This window comes from Pyxicephalus adspersus, chromosome 9 (genome assembly GCF_032062135.1).
Source record: "Pyxicephalus adspersus chromosome 9, UCB_Pads_2.0, whole genome shotgun sequence".
Classification (NCBI taxonomy): domain Eukaryota; kingdom Metazoa; phylum Chordata; class Amphibia; order Anura; family Pyxicephalidae; genus Pyxicephalus; species Pyxicephalus adspersus.
In genome coordinates this window covers 41,668,659-41,693,018 of record NC_092866.1, presented here as the reverse complement: position 1 = coordinate 41,693,018, position 24,360 = coordinate 41,668,659, and the positions used below count along the sequence as shown (strand labels likewise).

The window sequence follows — 24,360 nt, the reverse complement described above, 5'->3', positions numbered from 1 at the left end:
GCCCAAAAACTCCTGATATACTCGACGTATGCATCCCAGGAGGTACTGGGTTTCCCTTTCAGTCCTTACTGACATGGTGGTAAACACAAGTGGAGGGACCTATCCTTTTTTTTCTCTCTACTTTCTGCTTTATATAAAAGGGTCTCTATAAATATTTGACACTTTTATGAAAGTAATTACCCTTATCCTATTGAGTTACCTTTGTAAACCAAGCCTTAAGCTAAGCTGGTTAGCATCACTGGGTGCTCAATTTCAACTGCTGTGTACCCAGGAGGGTTGAGGAGAAGGCACTAACATGTATTTAAGAGCATTGACTCCAGTAGGTTTTTGCAATGCAGTTCTCTTGCCACACTTTGCAAAGGATCTTGGGTCATTTTCAGTCCTTCAGAACACTTTTTAACCATTTTGCAACCTCTTGCAATTGCAATTAAACTATGTTCATAGAAAAGAGGTCTGGGACCCTCGTTCAGTGGCAGGATTTGCACCTCCTTATGTCCGCCCCTGTTTACACTTTGCATTAACATACATGGTTCCATGAGAACGCACAGCACATGCATTGGTGCACTTGGTTGCTACTCATTATCAACGGCACTGAACATTCACCCTATTAGCACACTGCTGCACATTCATTGCTGTGCAGTGCCCTTTGAAAAAAGCAGCGTGCTCTGTACTTATGTGCAAACAGTTGCATCACTTAAATGGGCCATGAAACTCAGCAAATTGTAATGCAAACAGCAATGCATGTGCTTTTTTTTAAACTGTATTGCTATAGTTGTATCTCTAACTAGGGTTCCTCCAGAGGCTGTTAGGTGGTTCCTTGAGCAATGAGCAATTTGTGCCCCTCAGGTCAGTTAAATAGACACCAATGATCTTTTTGACTCTCTGTAAAAGTTGCATTATTCCCAGTGGCCAGCAATGTAAAAGGCATTCTTCACACTGGCTACCATGCTAATATACTGTGAGCTATGTATATATCAACAGGGGTTCCTTGAAGACCTAAAAGTTATTTCAGGGGTTCCCCCATGTTGTAAAAGTCCAGAAAACTGCCTTGGACTGCCGATACCATTCATTTGTCTAAATAGGGTTGGTAACAACATATGTCCGCTGTACTTTTTGTACTTTATGATTTCAGAGGTTAATCACCTAAGGTACATTTGTTACAAGAATGTTCTGGATCCACCCAGGGACCAAATTATCCCCCACGTCTGTACACACATGTTGACTGTAAATAGGCAGCTAAATACACTGTTCTGCTATCAGTATAATTACATGCTTTCCTGCACATCATATGAAGGGAATGAGAATATCCTGGTGTGATTTGTGTAAATCCGCCTGTCTCTTCAATTGTATAATGCCATGGAGCATGGACATGTCACTGTGTCTACTGAATAAATACAATAGTGGGAAATTTCTATAGTGGGGGCACAGTCTCCACAGTTTCTGGCATGTTTCAGATACTACCATGCTGCACTGAAATTAAAATAGGCCTTTTTGTTACCTATTTTTTTAGCTGATAAGCATTCAGCAAATGTATTTACCCCATACAATGAATCCTGTGCAGTCCTCATCACGATGCTTTCCATAAATGTAAATAACCAGTCATTCTTGTTTTGTGCATGGGTGAGATCAGGTGCTGGCTTGTTTACATTTGTGGAAGGCCCCCTGATGGTGCCTGATCTTACACATGTGGAGAAGGAGATCAGGCCATGCCACCAGGGCCACAAGTAGTATCCTGCAGCCCCCTTACAAATGTGACATAGGTATCTCAGGAGTTTGCAGGATTATAAATCAAATTTTATAACTAGAACCTGGAACTAGTGGGGGGCACGAGAGAAAATAATACAAATAAATTAAAAAAATAAAATCATGATTTTTACAAATTTATTGTAGAAATCTTTACCCTAAAACCCAGATTTTAAGCTATCATCTGTCTATAGAGAATTCATTGTGTGCTTGTGCTAACAAATCCTTCTTAAGCATTCTAATGGGTGCCACAATTTTCTGATTGCTGTTGCCTAAAGCCGGTACTGACAAGGCCTTATACTTTAAAAATCAGACTAAAAATCATAAACTATATTCTACTTACTAAGAAATCATGGTCCCATAGCCAATAAAGTTGGGTAAACAGCTCTATACATGTTTAATGGGATCTCTCCTGTGCCCACAATGGGCATACTTTTTCCAATGATATATGGTATTAATAAACATTGCCATTATAATGTGTTTTTCTAATTCCACATTTATTGTACTGGTTACTTGTATCAGTGGTACAGTTTTTGTATCAATCTCTTGGCAATCATGATTTTATCAATGCAAGTTTTGTTATTTCTTCCTAATCATATTTATTATGACAATTGTTCATAAGTGTGCAAATAAGTAAATCTCTGATCAAGCTGAACTTACACAGAGTGGCTAGATGGCAGCCGCCTGCTACATTAACCCTCTCTACCCCAATAGCAATCCTTAGTTGAGAGTGCTAGGGACGAATAAATTAAAGCAGAGTGTACAGCTCTTCCCAATATGTTGGTGCTTTATATATAGGTTATTAATAATGATAATAACATTCAAAGTCCTTATGACATTGATGTAATGTAAGTAATATAACTGTGATAATATATTATCACAGTAGTATGAATTAAATAAAAAATAAATAAAGAGAAGGTGCAGCAATAACCAAAGATTACAGTGCTCACTTTTGGATGTTCTTGTTTTATTTTCTGCACTATTGTTATTATTATTAATAATATTATTATTATTATTATTATTAATAATAACAATAATAAAAAAATATTATAGGGCCAACATATTACGCAGTGCAGAAATGACAGCAAGAAGCTTATAGATTGCAATGGAAAACATGAACACTTGTCATCCCATGTAGGTTTTCTCTATTCTGATCCAATAAAGTACTCAAACACTGTCTAGGAAAATGATCTGGTTGCTCGTTATTTATATCAAGTTCAAGAAACCACAGTATCTTCATGTCCAGAAAAAAATGAGCTTTTCCTAATTTTGTAAAATAAATATAACAATCGTCATGAGGTTTTAGCCATTTTTAAACTTGCAGTACGCCACAGCTCTGTGCCACATTCTCAACTGTGCTCCCAGCGCAACCGCACTCACATTCAACTGTATGGACGCAGTTGGGAACCATGCATGGGTCGCATTGCAGCACGATTCTTGGAAGTAACATGTCGGTTCTGGTTGTGTGGTTGTTTTTCCTCCTCTGAACAAACACCTGCTCCAAAAAAAACAAAGAACAGGAGCAATACTTGAAAATGCGTTGACCTGCGGTGCCATTTGTTGTTCCTAGAAGGACAGCTTTTTAGGTCTGAAAGGACCCTATATACAAAAATTGTCATAAAATTATAAAAAAATAGTTTGTAGTCCGATTCAATCATTAAACACTTTTTTTAACATGACAGATATGACCGCAAAAATGTGATTAGTTGTTTAATTGGGGCAAGTTTTTAATTTCCATGCCAAGAAATGAACAAGAAGAATAGTCCAAAGTTATGCTGCATAAACAAATTCCAACACAAAAGCCAGTACAGTGGAGCCAGGTAGCTTCACAGCACAGGACAGGTTAACAAGGCAATGCTTACAGGTAGGAGGGGTTGTGTCACCACCCCCTGGATTAGGGCCACCCCTCCTGTGCTCTTGCAGGATCCTGGTGAAGATCTTGCAATAACAGCAGGTGCACCTGGCAGAGGCAGGTAAGATAACTTCTGTCTTTTTCCTATTTCCCTGGTATGCTATCACTGCATTGGGATCTGAGCTCATAGGGACCAAGACACAAGGCAGCTGTTATACTTCCAATACGCATGATTAAGGAAAGGGTTAATTCATTTCTCTTCTCTCACCTGACATCCTTGTGTTGTTTTAGGTGTCTGAAAGAAAGACTGCAGTGTTTAGTTGTCTGTTTGCAAAAGGTGTCTGCTATGAAAATAAAGTAAAAGCCAAAACTTTTACTTAAAACCTTGATTTGGTTTTTTTCAGCTCATTGGGGAGACATTCTTTCAGTTCCTATACTGGAGACAAACTATGATATCAGAGGAAATCTCTCCGAAGTGTGGTTAAGCCTCTGTTTGATAAGCAACAGGTGTCTCGTTGGAAGATTTCCCCTCTTTTCATGTTGCAGGGACAACTGTATTATGTCTTTCTAAAGACCGCAATATAAAACCTGACATATGTTCTAACCATTCCCCACTCCATGCAATCCAATTTAATTTTTGGCTGTTGGCAACATGTCCTCACACATGTGAATTTGTGACAGTGATTGGATTGCATTATATCTTTGCTGATGGCTTTGTATCACATAAGGCAGCGACTTTTTGTTACTTTTTAACTAGTTTTTAAATTTTTAAACTGTAGTTTATAAAGCGCCAAAATATTAAATAACACTGTACATTAAATAGGAGTAGAAAATGACTGACAGATACAAACAATGACACAGGAGGAGGAGAGGACCCTGCATTAATGGCAGCTTTATGTTCAAGAAAGAGAAACATTTTTTGAAGTGAAATGATCAGTTTTTTCATATAATCTTCATTTTTCCTATTGCATACCATGCATTCTGACAAGCACCTCAAGGAATGCTGTACTATCCTATGGAGGAAGAACAGCAGGGTGCCGATCACTCATCATCCACCTCCATTGTCCATACAACAGAATGGCACTGAGTGTGCGAAATCTAATGTCTGTATAGGGATTTAGTAAGTGAAACATTGTGCAGCAACAGCTTCAGTGTCCGTGTTTCAGCACAACACAACACTTGGAGACAAACAATATCTGTTTTTAGGATGTTTGTGCATTGCAATCCCATTCATTGGAAAAGGCTTCCTTAGTTCAATGCACATTACCTAGATAAAGAATGCCTAATAAAGCATGTGCCTTAAGGTCTAAACGGGTCCTAAGTAATTAAGATTTTCCTCGGATTATTCTGTGGTTGTGGTTTATACTCGTTAGAAAATTACCATAATGCTGTGAGTAAATATGCCCTAGTGTTAGCCGTACATTGTTGTTCTGGACCATCTTGCAAATATGAATTGCTTGTAGCCTCCATTAACTGAGCATGTGACAGTGCAGAAACACAAATAGAAGTTGCCATTCCATTAAAAGAAATTAACAATCAAGGGTCATCATGGCAAGAACACCAAAATTTAAAATTCTGACTAGGACTGAGATTATATTAATAATGTATGTTCAAAATGTATATGAAATATTGGAGATTGGATTCAAATCCCATCTTCAAGATTGTCTTTTTAGAGAAACATTAAAAAAAACGTATTTCTTTTTTATTTTCCCACTAACACTCCTTGGAGAATCCAGGGGTGAGATCCTACTGATGGACTTTCAAACTGTTGTCATAAGTCTCACACCTTATTACATTCATCCACAAGTCACTCAAATGAATAAATGGACTGATAAATAGGAATAGAGTAAAGTGTCATTCAGAATGCACATATGCAGTCAGTAAAAATGCAGCATAATGCAGGTTCTTCATTGCGTCCAAGCTGCCTAATTTTTCATGCACATTTCTTTTCTGCACTGTATTGACAGCCTATTCATTAATTGATACACACACAAACAATACAAACCTAAAAAATTGCAAGTAGTCAATTTTTTTTTTATTTTAATGCAGAAGAGACAGGCAATGTGGAGAATATATACCTGTCACTTGCAGATAACTAAACCTACTTCCCCTCATTTCTTAGAAATCACCCCAGCAAAATATGGTAAAGCTGGGGTCCCGAACCCCAGGTGACAGCTGGGCCACGAGAGCATGGAGACCAGTGGTGGCCCACCGTTCTGGCTGATGCACCCCCCAACGGGGTCAAGAGAAGGACTCCGCTTTGGGGGGTGCATCAGTCATAGTGGAGGACCACGTCTCCTATGTGCATCGCAGGCTCAGGGCGGTGGGCGGGTTGTGTCTCTGGACACAACCTGCCCACTCTTCCTTTGCAGGCGTAGATCTGCAATGGAAGAGTGAGTGGGTTATGACATCAGGACTTCACTCTGAGGGAATTTTCCTCACCCTTAAACGACACACGACTCCCCGTGCATGTACGGTACAGGATTTGTGGATTTAGTTGTCCGCGAGCTCCAAAAGGTGGGGGCCCCTGTGGTAAAGGACCAATAAGATTATATTAAATGACAAACTTTATTGAATTCAGTAATGAAAAGAAATTAATAATACAAATATAGAAATAAAATATATAGCCTCCATTCATATAGTATTACTACTGAAGAGGGTCAAGACAAACAGTGGCAACCAAGTCATATGATGATATTTTTAAGTCACTCAATTGTATTAGCAATGATAAAAATGGCTGAGCAGAACTCTGTTGTTCTGAATTGTTTCATGGGTCATCTGCTTCCTCAGGCTAGAGTTCAGTTACAAGTCTTCTATGTATTGCACTATAATAATAACTTTATTGATATATCCTAAGTTATTGTAGATCCTGTATTGCAACCTAAAAATACATGAAAGAGAGAAGAGAAACAAACTTACAAATTGTGCCTTTAAAAGCTGCCCATAACAAGCTTTGGGAGACTTTTAATAATAATAGCTGCACAGAGGAATACTGTCCAATACACCTATAAATGGTGTACATGCATATGTATATGATTAGGTAATTATAATATATTTATATATACTTATTGCTCCTTCCCCACCACTGACCTATTACCTGGTCCTGTTCAGGGTTTGAGATCTTTGCATCTTGGTTGACAAGGTTGGAATGACATAACGTGCACAAATCACAGGGATTTAATTTATTCCTGACCGCCAGTTATTCTGGCATCATAAACTATATAAGTGTACATTATAGAATACATAGAGAAGAATCTGAACAGAAAGATTAGTTTGTTTTATTGCATAAGAGTCATTACGTGTCCCTTCTACAATAAGGAACCTGTCTGCTTTAATTTTTAGGTATTGTTCTACTTTAAGTCTAAATTGCCCGTCCATTATTTGTAAACCCTGTGTGACTGCTAAATATGAATTTCGGTATCTCTAATTCATACAAAAAGGCTGATTCTTTGCTTATAAATTTTTCAGCACCTAATAGTCAGCTATATTAGACCGTGTGATTCGTTTAGAAACTTGTTAAATAAAGGTATTGTCCCTTTGAAAATGCAGGAAGCTATGTTAGACAAAGGACAGCCAGCTACTTGGTCATCCTTGTACAGCTATTTCCAGATGTTCAATAATTGCCACTGTAAATACTCATTTTTTCAGCAATAGTAGAATGATCGAGCACTGTACAGAGAACGCTGTGCTATTCTATCGAGCAAGGATGGAGACAGACAAGTTAGGGCACCATACTGCATTCTCCCCATAAACAACAACGTTCTCTAGCCATCTGTCAATTAGTGTTCCAAAATGGCAAAGCACAAACAATTATTTTGGCAGAGAAATTCTAGCATCTATACCAGGCTTTACAGTATGTCTAATGTGTCTTGGAAAACTGAGTCAGGTTTATACTGCTACCCAACAGTAGTTCCAACACCTAGTAGAGTGTTCCTTTAGTTTTTATTCATTTTGGATAACTAAGTATCCCAAGTATATGGCTTTTCATATACAGTACCATTGCTCATTACAAATGCGCAGCAATATCTAAAATAGAACTTCAGTAAAGCATCTTTTTTCAAGAAGCAATAATTATTCTTTGTAATGTATTCAGAATAGCTGGTTAGATTATCAATTGGTATAGGCTGTGATACATGGTGCGACTCCAGAAAGCAATTTTAGCACTGACAATAGCAAATAGACTATAAAGGTTAACTAATCCTGTGATTTTATTATAAAGCCTAACGCTGGGAAATTTTGTAAAAACAGTTTAAATAAAAAAAAAAAATCAGGCTTCACTATATACCTCCTCTATATGGCTGTTCTCTATAAATATTCCTTCTTGCTGCTTGATGTTCTTAGTCTTCCAGCCTAAATGATGCACAGCACCATTCAATACAGTAAACTGAGGTCATCTTATGAGGATGTCATGGCCCCGCATGGTGCCCACGTGGCTTGATACGGAGAGCAACTGAGTGTCCATGACATCAGTTATACATAAAATACATTTGGAGGGGCCTTAGCTGTACAGAGTACAGTATAGACCAGGGGTTGGCAAACTTTTTTGGCTACTAGGCCATTTCAGAAGGTTAAGAAGGCACACTAGGTTCCCTCTCGAGTCCCACGCTGATGGCTCTGCCCCCACCAGGAACGCCCCTGAAGGGAAATCCCTCTCCTCCGGGAGAGAAGGAATGTCCCCTTACCCCAGGGGCGGAAGTGTTAACGCCGGCTGCGGTAATCAGGGAAGGGAGGCATAACAAGGAGGCTCAAGAGCCGTGGATTTCTGACCTCTGCCAGCCGGGGTTAGGCTCATCGACAAGGGAGTCGTTAAGCTAGGTACACACTTGCAATATTTATTGTTAGAAAACGATTGACTGACGATTATGAATGTTTATTTTGAAGGATCGTATTGTGCACAATTCTGTACATGTTGTAACAATACGATCGTATTCGTGAAAGTGTACTGCAGAAACATCCACAATCACTGAACGACCGTACACACAATAGATAGTGAACGATCGCCGCCCAATCAGATCTGATGGGACAGTGGTTCGTTTCCAACGACAATCCTCGTTCATTGGCGTTGTTGTGCCCGTTTTTTGTTAATGATTATCGGATGATTGGAACTGTGTTCGCAGCTTTAGGCCGGAACGGACTACTGTCTAAGCTGTATCTGGTCGACCTCTGGTGTAGACAATAGTATTTACCAATACATTACCAGCCACCAGGAGCCAAAGTTTTTTTTGGCAAATGTTTCTTTGCATGTATTCTCTGTCAAAAGTCTCAACCTTCTGGTGACTTTTTTTTTTCTACAGAGCCTGGCTCTTTATGGTGACTACCAAGCATAGAGCCAAAATGCCAGAGCTATACAAATGTTAGAATTTAAAGAATTTTCTAGTAAAGCCATGTTTCCATCATCTTTGTCATATATGTGATCATATTTGCCACTTCACAGTAGGCATGTGTGGCTGAGAGGTGCCAATGGTTGCAAAGCGTGTGTATGTATGTGTAATATACTATTTTTTTTTAGTTTGGAAACGTAATGATTCCCAACATTTTTGGTTGAATGATTTGCATTGGTAATAAGACTATAATGCTTACCTTTACATTTGATTTATTTTACAGCTCTTAGGTGTTTGTAATATTATATTTTGCTGTATACCTTTTGCTCTGAAATGTCAACAGCATGTAGCTAACAGACTTTAGTTGTTCTTGAAAGACAAAAAAACATTGGTTGCTGGGATGTTATAAAGCTTTCTGACACATAAGCTGATTAATGACCCCGGTGTTTAATCTTTGTTGAACTCCATCACAGTTATTGTTGGTTGGAGAAGGAATTAGGATCATATGACACCCCCTACAATCATTCCGAGTCATAGGAGGGACGTGAGTGTTGATTTTGGTAACTTTGTTTTTTATTTACCATGGGATATTTACACAGTGATTGACAGGCTATGAATTTGTACATATTGTAGAATTCCTGGATATTAGCATGATAATACTTTTCAATTATTCTTGTTTACAGTGTGATCACAGATTCAGCACACAGGGCTCATATCACATTTCCCTTGTAAAGGATCTCCAAGGCAGTTCAGTGTTTTTTACTACTGCCTTTCTTGTATACCTGATTACTCAAAGTAATCATAATATTTCACAAGTTTCACTACTCAAGAATATCAACAAAACAAGTCAATGCTTTTTTTATGGATCTGATTTGCATGTGCTATTAAATAGTTCAACGTCAATTTAAAAGGCCAACATCGGTCAAACATTTAAAAGAGTGAAAACGTAAACTGCCAAAGCAGTTTTAATTCTATCCAGGCATTTTTGGGGTGATTAGAAAGTCCTCTTTAAAAATATTTTATCAGTTTTGGACCCAGATTTGTACTGAAGTACAATCTGAAGTATACATGTATTTCTTTTTACTTCTACATGGTCCTAATTGGGGAAAAAAAAATGCAATATATGGTGTATGGTAAAGAAATAGATTTTGGGTGCCCAACAAAGGGGGTACAAAAAGAATGGAGAAAGAGTTGCCCTACCACAGACGTATACGGTTGCAGTAACCAGTTCAGCTCTCGCACCTCTACACCATCTAAAGACCAGAGCAATTTTAACATTTCTGTTATGGGTAACTCGTTTTATTTATCAAAACCTCATCATTACTTAGAATAACTAAGAATTCATATATTGATTTTTTTTAGGACAAACAATACTTTATTTTGATGATATCGTCTTGAAAAGAAATTATTTCTGTAGACAAAAAAGTTAGGAAACAAAATGCCCAAAGATCATTGTTAGTTTTAGAAAGATGTGTACTGTACATGAAAAGTATACATCTGGTTCTACAATTTGACTTTTTAACACTGCATGCAGATCATATGTGTCCCTTTGCTCTATAAATGGGTAAAGTGGAGTAGATTAAAACAATGTTACTTTGTATCTGCTACTGATGTCCCATTTGTTTTTCCGTGGGTCTCCTTCACCTTGCCTACACAAACAGGTTCATTTCAAGGCAACACAATGGGCCTAATTTTTTAAAGCTCTCCAAGACTGGAGAGAGAACACTTTGATCAGGGAAACTGGGTGATCCAGCAAACCTGGAATGGATCTGATCCAGGATTGAAAACATTTGCTAACAAACATCAAATTACTTTTAAGAAATCCATTCCAGGTTTGCTGGATCACCCAGTTTCACTGATGAAAGTGTTCTCTTCCCAGTCTTGGAGAGCTTTAATAAATAAGGTCCATTGTGTTGCCTTGAATAATTTATTAAAGCTCTCCAAGACTGGTGAGAATAGACTTTTATCAGTGAAGTTGGGTAATCCACCAAATCTGGAATAGATTTCCTAAAGACATTTGCTGTTTGTTAGCAAATGTTTTCAATCCTGGATCAGATCCATTCCTTGTTTGCTGGATCACTCGATTTCACTGATGAAAGTGTATCCTCCTCAGCCTTGGCGATCTTTATTAAATCAGGCCCAATAGCTTTTTGTGGTACTCTGGTGCTGGGTGAATTTGTTTTGCATTTGCATACTTTTTGGGTTATCTATAACATGACATATTAAAAGCTGCCAATGCTGAACTCGAGATGATTGTCTAGATATAAAGCTGATCTTTCGGCTTTAGTAGTTTTAAGTATTTGAAACCAGCTTTTGCTGTATATACAAAGCACCTCCCAACCCATTTTGACAGTTGGGAATAGCTGGCACGTGTAGGAGGGGGATGAGGCAGTGGGGTAGGATGGGTTGTACTACAGATACCTAGGGTACACTGATGATCTTTTTTGAACATTTGTAATGTTTAATGTCATTTTCTGGATAAAGGGGACCTATAACAAGAGGGCACTCTTTGTGTCTGGAGGAAAAGAAGTTTAAGCTCCGGATAAGGAAGGGATTCTTTACTGTAACGTCTGTGAAAATGTGAAATCGGATCCCTCAGGAAGTAGTTTCAGCAACTACTAGAGATTTATTTAAGAAAAAGCTGGATGCTTTTCTAGAAGCACAGAATATAACTGGGTATTAAGGCTTTAAAGTAAAAATAACAGAGACTGTTGATCCAGGGAACATCCGATTGCCTCATAGAATCAGGAAGGAATTTTTTCTCCTGTTGAAGCAAATTGTACCAGGGTTTTTTTGTTCCTTCCTCTAGACCAACTATGTCTTATAGAGTTTTATATCTGGGATATGTTTATTTCCTGAGTGGTTGAACTAGTTGGACTTATGTCTTTTTTCATCCTAACCTACTATGTATACTAAGGAAATACAGAAGCTACCATTGTTGACCTGGTTTCAAAAAATACTTATCTGGTTAGTGTTCTGACCCTCTGTCTTTTACTCCTTCTCGATTACTAACACAGAATGACTCAGATGTATGGCTTACTCTTCTGAAGCCAAAGGATCAACTTTTTATCCAGTGTATTAACATTCTTTTTACTGAAGGTTTTGGACCTGTAATGATAAAGATCCATTGCTTTTATAATTTTTCCCACTGACTGACACGGTGTTTTATTGCATTCACGCACTTTTCAAAAGCTGTACTGTTGTTACTGTATCAGTTACAGGGAATGTTTGATCTAAGTTCATGGTCTTAGGGAAGAGGTGAAATCTATAAACATACAGTAGCTGTTGCAGGCCTGAACTTTTCTTTTAAATAACTTGTCATCATCTACATTGGTTATACTCGGTGTATTTCATTACTGACTTTACTGCTGTAAACTTTTTTTGTCCTCAAATTCAAATTTATGAAAAGAAGCTTAAAATGAAATCAAATCTCTTCCTCCCAGTATGTAAATTAGAATCTGGACTTTGTAAATCCAATGCAAACATTGGAATCCAGTCCAGAGAGTCATATGACGATGACGGGTATTAGGCTAAAGCTTCTGCTGAAGTACTGCTGATATGTGCCGTGGAAAAAGTCATTTGCGAAGGCTTAAAATCCTGTAGTGCATGAATCCTTTGTTCCTGTTTGCTAGTGTACACAATTTTGATCTGTGGGAAGAACTGAAAAATACTTACCATATGGATGATTAAAGCCACACTGTTGCTATACTAAAATGGCAAAAAAGTGCTTCCTGCAAAACGATAGAAAGCAGAAAAAAATGTCTAATTATTAACTATCCATGCTATATTGTAGACAAACCTCCTAAAACATCATTAGATTCTAACAAGATGATGCTCGGTCCCGTTGTGCTTTTTTGACTTTCTTGTCAGCTCCTTCTCTATGGGGTGATGGGGGATCAAACCAATGAGCCCTGGGGAGGTCCATGAATCTGTCACTCCTGGAACGACTATCCTAGGCTGCGTCTACATGGACTGTTTTCCCAGTGTTTTACCTGAGGCTTTAAAAACCAATGTTTGCCTTTAAACTGCTAGAAAAGGTCCATGCCGCGTTGTGCTGCTTTTTAACGCAATTATGTTTTTAAGCATTTATAAACACGGGAAACGCGTGTTTACCCTCGTTAACTCTGCATTTTAGTTTTTAAAATGTTGCAAGGAGCTTCATCTATAACGCTTAAAAAGTGCATTAAGAAAACTCTGGTGTAGATTAGCCCATTGGAGCGCATTGGAATTTCAAAGATGGGCCTTTTAAAGCTTTAGGTTAAACGCTGGGGAAATGGTCCGTCTAGACCCAGCCTTAGCTAGACATTCCAATCTATGAGTCATTGGAAGTTTTCTTTTGACCATGGGAAACATTTACTTTATAGAGAACACTCCAAATTTGGGGTGCTTTATGTAATAGATTTTTTTTTCTATACCTGCTATCCCTTGTACCAGCCAGCAAATACTTGCAAATAAGTTCATAAATTAATTGAAATGTATAAAGGATACCAATGACTACAGCACACAGAAATTAAAATTTAACTTTTAATTAGGTTATTATATATAAAACATTTTGACAAATGAACTGCTACAAAAGGAAAATACCTGACTATCAACAGCGGTAGTTCTAATTTGAAAGATTGTTTTATCAGACTTGCTTCTGACACCACTGTACACTAAACTAAAAAGTATTTGGGGGGCACAATAAAAACCAAGGTAGGAAATGCTTTTGGTTACCTCTGATAAACCTGGTAGAGAAAATACCTTTGTAAAACTGCATTATCAGGTTAATCATTATTTAGTTTTGTAGGTATTTTAGGTTATAGACAGGGCTTTAATGTTCCAATATTTTTTTTTGCATGTTGCTGTATGGTAAAACTGCTAAAATGATAGCTTTCAATAGACCCGCCTTTGGAAACCGATCCCTATGTCCCTCTTTCGTCCTAAGCTGTCCCTCATTGATTTGATACATGCACAACTAACAATGCATTATTTTTCACTTAACTTTTCATCCAATCTCTTTAATTTTGCATTTTTGATATAAAAAGTAGAGAGTTTAACCATTATAATTATATTGCTGTGTGTTCATTGGCTGCATGCTTTGTTCTAAAAAGTTTCTTTACTACGTATCCATGGATGATCCTTGAAAGTTAGTTTGATTATATAGAGAGTGTATCACATTATCCAATCTAACAGGTATTTATAGTCACCTTTTTATGACGGCCATCCCATTGTTTAAATAATAGTTGTACATACAGGATGAAGGGATTACGTAACAGCTTAACTATTTATTCTTGGCCTTGTGACTATGTGACAGTAAGCATAGTTTTATATCTAGAAAAGGAACTCTGTGTGTGGGCAAAAATACATTAGCAATTAGGCCGATACCATATGCTATTATAAAATTTAACTCAAAACTAGTTAAAACTTATCTTAATTTAAAGTGAATATTACCTTTGTTATGGATAACATTTAGAAATAGTAAATCTGCTTAAGGAATATGTGGAAATGTTTATTAAGTTTTGAATTTCAGCTGTAAAATAGCAGTGTGTTTGAGTGAGGTCCAGTAGTGCCACTGCTGCGTAAATCTCTGTTCTTCTTGTTAGAGACACTAACACGAGGAAGTGATGTCCTAATACTACCAAGATTGATGCCTTCCTAAAGATACACAGTGACAAGGCATGATAGGCAAATGTTCAGTAGCAGGGCAACCATTGGCAATCCCTTGTTCCCCTTTTTTTAGACACAACTGTCATAGGTAAGTTCTCCTTTAACAACTACACAGAAATTGGTCAAGATTAATGTATAAGGCCGATGTATTGAAGATATTCATGGTAAATCTTGAGTTCCTTGATTCTTTTTTTAATATATCAATATAGGTACTAAGTAGATAATTGTTGGGTAAGTTTATTTTAGATGCATTCTTATTGGATAATATTGTCTGAATAGTATTCAATAAATCTGAAGGACATTCACTCCGATTGCTGTTTTTGTTTTGAATGAACTGTCATTTGTATGAGTTTATACATAAAAGTAAATAAGAGGGTGTAAAGGTATGTGGAAAAAAAAAAATTTTTTCTTCACGTTTTTTAGTAGGTTGACGCTCATGCACAGATATATATAAGGCCATTAGAGGCCCTTCTTTTCCCCCCCCCCCCCCTTTTTTTTTAAATGTTAGTAGGTTGATATTCAAGCACAGATATATAAGGCCATTAGAGGCCCTTTTTTCACTCCCCCCCCCCTTTTTTTTTTTCTAGAGAGTATTCGTTGTAACACTTTTCATGATGATTATAAACTGTTACATTTCTGGTAATATGTTTTTTTTAATACTTTGTATTATAAGTGTACTGCTGTTATATTTTTTCAAAATAACTAGTATATTATATGTATAATGTTTTTGTTTAAATAAAAATAAATAAATAAATGAATTGTTAAAAAAATACACAGAAATAATCAGACCTCTCCAGGATTGACCCAGCTACTCTAGCTTTTTGGCCAGATTGCTGTACCACCAGGTCAGATTTCTAGCTTCCCCCTCACTCCACAGGACTTTAGAATAAAGCTCCAAGAGTCATTCTGGCAATTGCGTCGACTTCATATTTGTTGCAGAATTAGAAAACTGAAGGTGTAAGGGAAGATGTGGTTAGCCTACCCTTTAATGAATTGGAAAGAAGGATCAGGGGCTTTTGAATGTTGTGCGGTATGTTCCCCTGTTGCCCAGTGCTGAACCATCCACATGATCCACCAAGGACACAAGCCAGATGGGGCTCCAAAGAGTTTGTCACCAAGGAATAAGTAACTGAAAATGAACTGCCTGTCAATGGAATCTGCATGTTGACCGCAAACATCCCTGTTACAGTGGGATCTGTTACAGCCTGTGGCTGGAATATCTACATATTATTACAATCTGCTTGTTCTTATTAATTTGTTCATATCTCTGAGATTTTATCTGTTTAGTAAAATCTGTTCCTGCCATTATCTGCTTGAAATTGTGATGACATGGTATTTTACTGGTTATTTTTTTGGCCACTCCTCCATTTTGTTTTGGCCATGATCCAAATTTTGCACACATGCTGCAGTTATACCAAACTCAAAACAGATTTCTCTGGTTATCCCCTAGCTACAAAATATGATTGTTTTTAAATTGAGTCATTCTTTGTCATGTTACATAATTAGATCTCTTTGTAAGTAATTAGGTAATACAGTATTTCAGTCCAAATTAGGAATAATTCAAGGACAGATTAAAACAAGAAAGTCTCGTCCACAAAAGTCTGCTGAGATCATGTCTAACAGTACACTGATCATTAACAGGATCAAGGTGACCAGTGCTGAACTGGACAGTCAAGTTTTTAAGTATTCAGTCTAGTAAAATAAGTGTGAAATACTAGTGACCTGACTGCATCATGTAATTATCTCATCCAAAATTCTATAATTAGTCTTATCTAAGATGTAATTACCTTTCAAAACTGGATATCAAATGGAAGGCTATGAACAACATAGCACAGGATAACTGCAAAACTATTATTGTCTGTTCCTGTAACCTTGATAGAAACTATATTTAGGTAATGCCCAATATTGTGCACAGTACAATCTATTGTGCACAGTTAATCTATTTTTTAGATTAAAAAATTGTGAAGTGTTGGCTGTTCACCTTGTATATAGAAAGGGTGATCCATTTGCCTTTTTTTTTCTTTTCACAACTTTTATGTTGGAGAAAAAAATTTTTGTTATATATGTGGTGTTCAGATGAGAAACAACATTGTTTCCAGGTTGTGTGTGCAACTGTATTTTAACCAAGATGATCTCCTTTCATTTGGTTTGTATCATGTAATTCGCTGGCTATATTTATTAGGTGTTTGCAATTAGATTTTGTTTTGATGTCTCAAGTTTTAAACTTTTTTTTTTCTTCTGTCATGGACTAGAAAACTCACTTGCACCATTTTTCCAGCCACACTCAACCAATGCACACTTTCTTTACAGTATTCTGCAGTATAAGGGCATCTAAGGTATATTCCTTCAGTGTTTTGGGGTTCCAAACAAAATATTCACATGCATGGGGCATTGGTTTGTTTTGTGGGAACATGTAAGTGTAAAGGTAGCTTATTTTACCATATTACCCAACACTTATTTACTGATCTGAAGTAGGAATTACATCCATGTCTTCCATATACTTAATAGACATGAAATGAAACACTAGCACACAATATATTTTTGAAAGCCTGGAAAAGAAATTCCTATGTTACATGTGTTGTTAATATTTGCGTTTCTCATTTACTGTCTGCATTGCTGGAAAAAAAATTGGCAAATTTATTAGTTCAGGTATTGATAGAATATCAGAAATAGAAGGAAGGTGGCAAGGTTAGGCTTGTGTTGCTTTATAGAAGGGGATGACTGGAAACATTTTGGCCTGGGAGGGCTGGACACAACCAACATGGTAAAGACAGATTTCTGTGGCCTAAAATATGTTCACCATTGATTGGTGGATATAGTAAAAGGTGAATGTTGGTAAAGAACGTAGTTTTTGTGTCACAAATTTTTACATCTATCAGTTTCTGCTTCCTATGTGGCTCTCACCATTTGGGCACATTCTCTTCTGGTGGATTCTTTGTTTTTAGGTTTGTATTGAGAACATGTAACTTTATAATGCCCAGTGTGTGTCACTGCCAGTGTGCTTTGGTGTGTTTGATGGCAATATCTCCAGAAGTACTGGCCCAGCTGTTAAATACCTCCTTGCCCCCCAGACCAATGGAGCCATTGTGGATTTCGGAAGAAGGGGAAGCAAGGGGCGTTGGCAGCAAAATCCCTTTACCTACATGTGTCACTGTTTGGGATGAGACATGAGATTCAGCAGTAAAATTGGAGAGGTAGGTATGTTCTGCTGGGGTGGTGGCCATTAAAGAACATAGGCTCCTTTTCCCTGCATGGTAAATAGTAAAAAGTATTACACAGTAAACAGCATTATTCTCATAGTCAAGTCCTCTAATGTAATAATTGGTGAATCTTTATAAGTTGTAAATGAGTGGTAACAAAGCAATATTGTCTTTGCAATAAAAATACCCAAACATGCAGGACTTTTGCTAGCACTCGATCAGATGATTTAAACTTAAACTCATTCACTAAGCTATGTTAAAGTTCACTTTGCAAACAGAAAATTAATTTTTGGAATGAGTTCTGGTAACCCCGGTGTTTTAGAGATTTTATTTGTCTGGACTTAGATACATGTACCATAGATTTGTGGAAATTCAGAATAAGGTGAAGAAGATTTAGCAGTCATGAAACGAGGGAAATTCCAATGCAGTAATACATAGAAAAGTTAAAAATTAAAAGGGGCAGGAAAAGAGCAGCAGAATATTTCCTTCCACCTTTAAAAAAAAAAAAAGTTGGTAATTATAAGAACCAATATAATTCCATTTTTTAAAAGTTAATTCATAAAACCCGATTGGCCACTTTGGCTAATTGAAATTGCAATTACATCCAGGACTGTGTATTTTCTATTAGAGTTAATTATTAGATACATAACAGTAGTTGCTATTGTGTTGACTCATAATTGGAAAAATGGCATTGAATTTGGCACTGCAGCTGGTTGCTTTTTGATTTGGTGTGCAGTAAAGCAGCCCGTTTATTTGAACTTACTACTCAATGCACCACTTTGCATGTGGGACATTTTTGGAGCAAGGGACATTTGGGGTGTCATGTAACTTTCAGACAGAAACACATGCATTAATGCAACACAATATTTGAAAGTGACCATTCCTGCTCAGCCATCCTATGGTGTTTACCACCAAACAAAAACATTCACATATAGACCAGGCTGCAACATTTTCTTGTTTTCTCATGGCTGCATGTCTAATGGTCAATGACTTTCGTTTGCACTCTAGCTCCAAAAGTCCCATTCAGTGAGGGCCATGTCATACTGACAATGAATTTGCTTGATTCCTCTCCCTTTTAAAAGGGATTTTTCATTTTTTATATCCTACTAGTGAGACATGCTAAAATTTTATGTTTATTTTAGGCACTTTTTAGCTGAATGAATAGGTGTTAGCAGATTTTTTCACCAGCGACAGTTACCCTGGCTACTTTGCCTGCACAGACATTTTTAACTGATCCTTTTTCAGGTTTACTGATTGGCCAATCCAGAATGGAAGGTATGCATGGGAGTTCATTCATTCCTGGCAACCAGGCATGCCGGGATCATACACTGAGCTGCACATGCAAATACAAAGGGCTGTGTTAAAGGCAGGTAATATTGTTTTATTGCAGAAAAGAAATAACCTGTCTCTTCTGCAATAAAAAAGTGTGTCTGCTTTCAATTTTATCATATTCACATTAATTTACCTCCATGATCTTTGGAGCTGGAAATTGCATCCATTAGTAATTTGTTGCAGCAATTAATCTAAGCAACAAACTCACACTTGATATCAGCCTAACTTCAACTGGAGATAAAAGCATAATCTGCACAACAGAATGTGTCATTTAGTCAGTTTACAATTATTTTACCTGCATGTGTAGGAGGTTTGCTAGGAATTCCACTAAAATGAGATGTGGGGTGTGTGCTAATATCACTAAGCTTGGTGACCAGCTTTCACCGGATCTTTCTTTTAAATGGACATTTTTGCCTGAAGTCTTCTTCTTATGCTATCTTTATTGGGCTGAACCTTGAAAGCAGAAGAAAACTTTAAGAAATCCTCTGACACATAAGCAAAGAATAAAAGCAGAGGAAATATTTCCTATATTGCTTGTACTGCATAAATATGGGGATATATTTCAGATAACCCATTTGCATTGTTGATTTATGATTTTGTCAGTTTTTATATCCAGACCCAGCTGTGCACATTGGTTTATATCAGCTTTATGTAATTGGATAGGGAGTGGAAAGGAAATAATTTTCAGTTTTATGTTCGGACTCCCAAAAATTGTACATGTTTTGGTCTTCTGTTGATGGGAAACACTAATGGAATGAATGATAGAAATTCACCCATTTACAATTGCGTATCTATAGCTGCAACATTTTGTAAGAGAAGTCACAGAATGTTTGGCCCATGTGCTTACCAGCAAGGTTGGAAAATCCTATCGGAACTAGGGATGAGCGAGCATGCCTCTGACATTCTCGCGAAAATTTCCTTGAACTTCTGATGGGTCTGCGAAATTTCGTCAAACCGATTTTGCAGACCCATCGGAAGATCAAGGAATCATTAAAGGATGATTCCCACGGCTGCATTCATGAATGCAGTTATGGGAATCCTCCTGTGTGCGATCCATGGGCAAGCCCTCATTTAACCTCAAGTGCCCGGGTTTTGCATGCGATCAGTGACAGGAAGAGTACCGCGGCTGCATTCATGAATGCAGCTGTGGGAATCCTCCTGTGTGCGATCCTGGGGAACTAGAGGTTAAATGAGGGCTTCCCTTATTTAACCTTGAGTGCCCGGGGATCGCACCCAGGATGATTCCTACGGCTTCATTCATGATGACCACAGCCGAGGTACTCCTGTGTTCTTGGATAGAGAATCTCTATCCAAGAACACATACTACAGGGCTGCAAAAGCAATCAGGGGAGCGGACCTGTCAGTTTACAATTTACCTCTTGCAGGTCCCAAAAAATTTGATCTCGATGGCCGAATTTACACAGGCCGTTCTTGCTTACATTTTCAATAAGCGAGAATGGCCTGATTTGCAGCGAGATCGAATTTTAAAATCTCGCTCGCTCATCCCTAATCTGAACCTCCACAAAAGCTTTCCATATTTTGCTCTTTTACCTAATCTGTCCTTCAGTTTAAGGTAGGGGATTATATACGCATCAAAACATTTTTTTTTAGGGCTTCTGGCCTCCATATTGGCTAATTTCCTATTTAATTTTTTTTTATTTCAATAGATGTTTATGCAAAATTTTTTGAATAAAAAGGTAAAAAATAAAAACAAATCAGAGTAGCAGGTATACATAAAGAATGGGCTTAAATAAACATAATCATTAATATGAGCATAAAAAAAAAGCAACTATTCAAGAACATAACATAGGCAAAGAAAATTAGACTCTGTAACAAGGCATTTACCTGCAAAGCAAATTAAGTATTCAAGGGGTGGGGGTTATCAAAGGGGAAGGGCAGGGAGTGGGGGGGTGATTGTTTGCAGCAGTGCACTTTTTCTTACCAACCTAAGATCACATATGCCTTAGTTTCCACCTACTTCATATGGATAAGTCCTCATATAGAAACTTAACTTTTACAGTAATGCAGGGATGCTGGGAAAAGTAGTCTAGCATTTCTTGTATTTTGATGCCTTATGGTCACATCTGATTGATCCTCCCAACAGTCGAATTAGGAGATGAGTGGAAATGAACTGTAGTGCAGTGTGCAAGTCTCATAAATCAGTTATTCCACCCACCATGTTGCTCCCATCTCCTGTTTGTATTCACTTATCTAACGGGTTATTTTTAGAATTTGCCTTGTTCACTTTTGGCTTCCGTTGGGCTTTAAGCATTTTATAAATATGCTTCGTCTCTGATGATGGATGCAAAGTCATAGTTGTAGTCAAAGTCATGTTGTATGAAAAATTTGTATATGTAATAGTTCTAATTTTGCTTTGTACATACTTTTTGTAAAAATAAATATTTACAAAGTCTGTTGTGTATATTAGACCTAGATCTATGTCTGTGTGTGCACCTTAACATAAATTAGATCAGTTGGACAGCATTGTTTTCTGTTACAACATGGCAACAATAATGAAAGTCTTTCTGATTGAGAACATTTGTACATAGCCTACAGGAAAAGAAATTTTAAAGAAAGTGTGGACATTTTATGAAAAAAAGAGAACATTGTACTTGCTTAGGGCCCGTTACACCTTTGCATTTTACTTTACTACTAAACACAATCAAAGAAGGCAAAAGAGCGTGAGAAATCATTTCCATTACAATCTTAAAAATTCTTCACATACTTTAATGTTTCGTAGGTCAGTGCGTTGCATTTTTGAAAAATATTTATTTTTGTAACTTTGGTGCATTGTGGTAATAAAACATGTCCGATTATAGTCAAGGGCAGCACATAAAAACACAGTATGTATAATTAGTGCATCATGTAAATCAAATGTCTGTTTAATGACAAAGGTGATAAGGAAGAAAGTGCATGTAAAAATATGAAAAATGAGTTGTGTTAATACAATGCAATAAAAATGCACTAAAACCATTTTATGATCTTTTCAGCTAAAGGCATGTGAACGTTTTTTTCTTTTTTTTACAGCAATGTGGTAATGGGTCCTCCTGTCCTCCTTCTGTCACAGAAATAAGCTTTCACACATTTGTGTTTTGTATTGGGTTGCTTCATGTTATGTAATCACTCCAATATAATTCTGCTTTGTTTTTCAAAGTGGTGAAATTGTTTCCTTGATATCTAACACTTGTGATAATGAGCCAAATATATATGCCAGGTTGACACTGGCACTGCAGATGGCTTTAACAATGTGCAACACAAATCATGTCCAAATATAACAGAACAATATAAAGGGAGATTTGTGGATGCAAACTGGGCATGGGTACACTGCATGACAATGTTCATAAAAGAACAAGAACTGAATGATCATTTGTAAAACAAAATTCAATGCCCATTGCATAAAATAATGTGATTGAAAATGTATGTAAACCCCTACAATGCTCTTGTGTTTGCCCCATTTTATTCTGCTTAATATACCACCGAAAGTGTTTCACTGTATTTGATAAGTTAAATAAAAGCCTTGTTGGTCATGTCAGCAATTCAGAGTTCTCCTGATTCTTTTTCACAATTGTTCTGTTACCTTATGGAACCTTATTCATCTTTCCTTGGGATTGCAGATCATTTCGTTTATAAGGTATGTAGAACAGTGAGCTAGGAGGGCTGACAACACTTCATTACACAATTATGCTGTGTTGTCATCCCGCACACAAAGTATAACGAACTTGATGTATTTTTGGCACATTGACTTACAGGGTATTTTTAAAGGATGTATTTATGTGATCGAGGTGTGCTATACTTGTTTTATTGTAATTTTGTTTGAAAATAATCTTTAAAGCTGGTACGTAGAATAGAAAGACTGTTGCAACAGAATACTGATCACTATTTCTTTACCTACTTAAGTGAAATTATCTTGCTGAGACTGTAAATTGTACTTAGACAAATTAGCTGCAATTCTTAGGAGGGGTAAAAAAGTAAAAAATAAGTATCCAATTTGGCCTTTAAAAAACAATTCCCAATGGAAAGCAGTCAGCTAAGTATCAAGTAACTAGACAAGAGATGGGTTTGCAAAGTAAATAGCGGGCAGTAATATGTTCTTTTTTTGCATATGGAAATGGTTGTATGTTTGCATAATTTTTTTGAATGTAGTAAAGAGGCATTTACACCAATGCCTCCATAATTTTTAGAAATATTTCGGTTGCAGGGGTCTTATTTTTTAGTGAACTCCTTATTCCAATAAATGTTCTTGTTTGAATACAGTTGTATAGTTGTCCTTTAATCTTCCCACATAAGCAACATAAAAAAAGCAAGAATGAAGACTGCGCCAGTTTTCCTACTATGTTTTTATCTGGACATTTAGGTGTTGAATGTTCCTAATCTGACCCTTTTGGACTTTTTTGTGTGTCTGCAATATGGAGTGTATGCACTCCATATTTTTTACCCAAGGTCCCATGTTGTTTTTAATCAAGATTTACCCAACCTTTTCAACTTTTCTCCAAAACTCACACATTTTTCAGATGTATGAATCCTGGGTAAAAGTTCACACTTTCTAAAAGTTGAATAACTCTTGGCTGAAAACATTTACCATTAAACCAACCCCTTGGTAATAAAACATACCAATGATAGATGGTTGAAAGCTAAAGGGTATTTTCAAACAGTTTTTTGTCCTTAAGTCCAGCTAGTATAAATGTGTGCCAATTTACAAAAGTGCAATTTTGTACACACCCTTGTTAATCCTTTGTAAAAGTTTAAAGGAAACACACCTGTTTGCTCCACCTCTAGACATATTACATTCACTTGCCCATTTGGATAGGGCCCAGTCTTATCTCTCGTTAAAGTTCAGATATTGTTTTCTGAGGCTAATTCAATGCAGATCAGAGCCAATAGTTATGTCTTTCATCAAACAGGTATATTTGCATTGCAGATGTTAAACAAGCATATCAGGGGACACAACATTCATACACAGTAGTCGTTTCTGCAGAGTTGGCCTAATACATGGGGATTGTTATTCTTTAAGATCCCCATCACGTTTGTTGTATAAGCCTCAGTAATACGTACTAAACCTTCCATCCAACCTCTACATATTTCTAGTTGTTATTTGCAATGCTAGTTTTAAGAAAAAGGGGAGCTGAAAAACACATCTTGTGGATTTAATTACCGGTAATCATTAATTGTGTGTTATTTTATCATGGTCTATGCAATTAGGGGTATCGGTGGCATGTCCTTTGCCTACAGACGTGCTATATTGTGTCACCCTTACCCATTCCAG

The 24,360-nt window shown here is 37.0% G+C and overlaps 1 protein-coding gene across 1 annotated transcript in view; it reads left to right on the top strand.

Moving 5' to 3' along the window:
• The first annotated feature begins 3,649 nt into the window (after positions 1-3,649).
• Positions 3,650-24,360, top strand: part of CRACR2B (calcium release activated channel regulator 2B) — a 49,356-nt gene continuing 28,645 nt past the window's right edge. The window contains exon 1 of the mRNA XM_072421693.1: positions 3,650-3,716. The gene's annotated coding sequence lies outside the window, so the exon portion shown is untranslated. The remainder of the gene's footprint in view (positions 3,717-24,360) is intronic.